Source organism: Sinohyriopsis cumingii, chromosome 8 (genome assembly GCF_028554795.1).
Source record: "Sinohyriopsis cumingii isolate HCF-2022 chromosome 8, ASM2855479v2, whole genome shotgun sequence".
Classification (NCBI taxonomy): domain Eukaryota; kingdom Metazoa; phylum Mollusca; class Bivalvia; order Unionida; family Unionidae; genus Sinohyriopsis; species Sinohyriopsis cumingii.
In genome coordinates, this window is record NC_142968.1 from 67,351,695 (window position 1) to 67,355,822 (window position 4,128).

General features: G+C 35.5%; 1 pseudogene; it reads left to right on the forward strand.

Moving 5' to 3' along the window:
* The first annotated feature begins 797 nt into the window (after window positions 1-797).
* LOC149793739 (microfibril-associated glycoprotein 4 pseudogene) lies at window positions 798-1,907 on the forward strand (annotated as a pseudogene).
* The last annotated feature ends 2,221 nt before the right edge of the window (window positions 1,908-4,128 follow it).

Below are 4,128 nucleotides of genomic sequence, written 5' to 3' on the forward strand. Positions count from 1 at the left end.
GCCGTTCTCATTGATAACTTATTTTAACTTCTAGTGAATGGATAGCAAAATGACCATTATTTTTCTTTGGTTTGAAACGATTGCAATACCTCAATCACAATGCATGTCAAAAATGATGTATACGAGACAAAACTATAAGAGTGTTCACCTGCAGCAGAAGGAGCTTTTCATTATTTTCTTTTGGTTATATTGTTAGCCCAAAGTTGATGATATTACGTGTCCAAATAAGGCAGAAAAGAATGAGGCGACAGGTTGTATTTCAAAACCTAGTTAATATTTTTTCCCATTATTACTGATTTAGTACGGAACTTAATATTATATAGCAAACAAAATGTCATCCAAAGCAGTTTATGAAGGCCAAGAGATAGTACAGATAGCTCTGTGGGTTTCATTTCTATGAAAATATGAAAATATTAGTTTTGGTGTATATTGAACTAGTTTTTAGCTGCAGTGTTTAGTTATGTTATTTCTGTATGCCAGAACTTAATTTTCTATTTGAGTATCACCATATTCGTAGTGAGGTTAATTTGTGCAACTCACTGTGTTAGTTGGGCTGCAATTCCCCTCATTGGAGAAAAAATAATTTCTCGTCTAGAAAAATAGTTATATTTTATGCTTACAAAGTCTATTCGGATGAATTTATAATGGACTGTTTACATCCTTCTTAGTATTCTTACCCAATGAAATCAATCCGTCGAAATGGATAATTATTATTCAAGCAACACCCCCTTTTTGTGCATTCCCACTTATGTTTCATATAAATATGGACAGCCCTCTTAAACCTTTCCACATCCAGCTATATGCTAGAACAATCCTTAACTGAGAATGTTTTGTTCAGTGTTCTTTACTATGACAATGGTTCGCTTATTCTTCGCTTTCCTGACGTTCTCTAAATTGTTTACAAGAGGACATCCTCAAATTAATTGTGGAAACGTCACTTCATCTACATGCCAAAATGTCTCTTTTGGAAAACCAATTGACTGCCAGGACATTTACCAAATGGGTTTTACAAAGACTGGAGGCTACATTATTTATCCCAAAGGACATCCTAATGGTATCTACGTTCGATGTGACATGCGTACAGCCGGTGGAAGATGGACTGTCATTCAGCGAAGAATCAGCGGAGATGTTGATTTCTTTCGTGAGTGGATTGATTATAAAGAGGGTTTTGGTGATCCAAATGGAAACATGTGGCTCGGAAATGACAATATACATGACCTCACGGCTCAGGCCGATTATCAGCTGCATATAAACGTGGCTGTTTCAAATACAAATACCAGCTTTGCCATGTATGATACTTTCTCGGTTGGAGACGAAAGTAGTGGATATCGTCTCATCGTAAAAGGCTACAGTGGAACAGCAGGCGACTCTTTCTCTTATCATGCTGATATGAAATTCACCACCAAGGATTGGGACAAGGACAAAGACAATTCGTCAAATTGTGCCAGTAAATACAAAGGCGGTTGGTGGTACAATACTTGCCATACTTCAAACTTAAATGGAATCTACGGATCCACCAATTTTGCTGAAGGAATAAATTGGTTTGCATATGCCGGATATCATACATCCATGTTACATGCAGACATGAAAATAAGGAGAAAACTTTTACAGTAAGAATGATACAAAATTATAAAGATGTCGCGGGAATAAAAAATATTTGTACAAATAGGGTACTGCAAACTGATGTAGATCCATATTGATTCGTGTTAATTGCGACTTTCGCAATACACCGCTTTAGTTATTTCAATATTCCTTCTTCATAAAGGGACACAGTTATGATCAATTTATAGAACCTTTTAATTTTGCTGTCAGTATTTGGTTTGAAACGGATGCAGTTTTAATTTGTTTGTCTGAATGGAGATAGTTTAAAATTAATATGTATATTTTATTGAAAGTATGATACTACATTTTTATTTTGTTTGTTTTGTTTTCTTATTATTATTCCCAAATTTTACTTTCACTATTTTGATGTTAATTGCAATAAACAGAACATGCGTTACATATACGATTGCAAATAACATCCTAGTTCCCTCCCCTCCCATACCGACCTAACGGATTGATCAAATGTTATAGAAACGTATTGCATATTTATATATCCATATCAATTATTATCGAAAGTTGAAACTCTTTTTGAATGGCAACGAAATTCCCTGTTCTATTAATGGAGTTACACATGCATGTAAACGTACAATCGTGAGTCCACGATCGGAATAAGAATAATATCTGCATATATACATATATTTCAACAAGCACCTTCCTTAGCATCTCAGTTAACAATATTGTTATGTATTGCAAAATGTGGCAAAATATTACATTTTAAGAAATGAGAAAAGATAATATTCATCCATATGTTCTGTGCTGCATAAGTATGGGCGTAAAACATAGTTTCGTACAAGCAATGAAACATGAGCAGCTTAGGTTCTTTTGTTGGGGAATGGTTGCTGTGTTTAGACTCCTGAGAGTTTTTAAAGGAAAATTAAGAGGACTTAGGAGACAATTGTTTTCCTGGAGTCGAACCTTTCGGTTGATGTCCTTGATTTATTCAGATCCCGTAACCGTAATTGTGACGTAACAGAAAGTTACTATATTAGGTAAAATCAGACCCATGTGACTCTTTGGCATACTCGAGTGCATTGCTAACTAGGATTATCCACGAAGAATATGTAATACAATGTACATAAAATTCCATTTTCATCATTTATAAAAGAAGACAAATAACATAAAAAGGTACACAAAATCTGAAAATATCAAATCCAGAAATAATGTTAAGTACCGGAAAATTTACAACGATACTAAAATGCAGTCCAGTATACAACGCTGATCACCTTTCTCAGTTAATCAGGAAGTTCAAAGTTATTAGTTTCACACAAGAAAAAAATAAGTTATTATACCTTGCGCAGATTCCGTATTTAAATCTCCGAAATTTCTAAAGTGTCATGAACTTCAATATCATTGGGTTGGCGCTTTAACAGTTGCGATATAATAATAATAATAATAATAATAATAATAATAATAATAATAATGAGGACTTTGTATAGCGCCTAATCTTTAGAAGCTCGAAGCGCTTTACAACTTTAGACAACACCTATAAGATAAAAACATATAATAATATTATTACAAAAACAAACAACATGAAATTAGAACAAAATTAAAAAATAAAAGACATACTGAGAATATTACAGGTAGGAAACATTATTAGGTCTTTAAGTTTGTTCTTGCAGTCGAAATAAGTGAGCTTTGAGAGCCCTATTGAATGTGATCACTGTGTCTTTGTGTCTAAGTTAAGTTGGCAATTCATTCCACGTTGCTGGGCCCTGGTATGCAAAAGAACGCTGTCAATATGATAGTCAGAAGAGGAGCTTAAATATCTTGCTGGTGTGTACACATGGGTGAGGTCAGATAGGTATGTTGGACTAGAGTCCGACAGTGAAACGTAGCACAGAGAACAAATTTTGTGTTTGATTCTGGATCCAATGGATAGCCAGTGTAGGGTACACAACAGCGGGGAGGTGTGCTCTGGTCGTGATACTCTTAGTATGATCGGAAGAGCTGTGTTTTAAACTTTTTGACGTTTCTGGAGTAGATATTCAAATGAACCAGACAGGACTGACTTACAAAAGTCCAGTCTTGGAAGTACTAATGAGCACACAAGTGTTTTAGTGGCATCACCTGAAAGATATTTGCGAATTGAGATGATGCGACTCAGCTCAAGACATGCAGCCTTGCATATGTTCATGACATGTTGGTACAATGTGAGGGTACTGTCCAGAGTGACACCTAGGTTTCGTACTGATTGTGTGAATTTAATGTTGGCGTTGCTGTTATTTATTGTTCGAGGTAAAAGATGTGAATGAGAAAGTCTTTGTGTTGTGATCAGAATGGCCTCAGTTTTATCCTCATTCATCTGCAGCTTGTTACATGTCATCCATGATTTCACATCAGAAATGCACATCTCAACACCTTGGATGGTAGCATCAACGTCAGTTGGGTGGCTAGATTTGTGTATTTGGGTGTCATCAGCGTACAATTGGTGAGACACTGGATGATGATCTATGACACTTGACAGCGACTGAGTGTACAGAATGAAGATAACAGGTCCAAGAACAGACACCTGTGGAACACGACAAC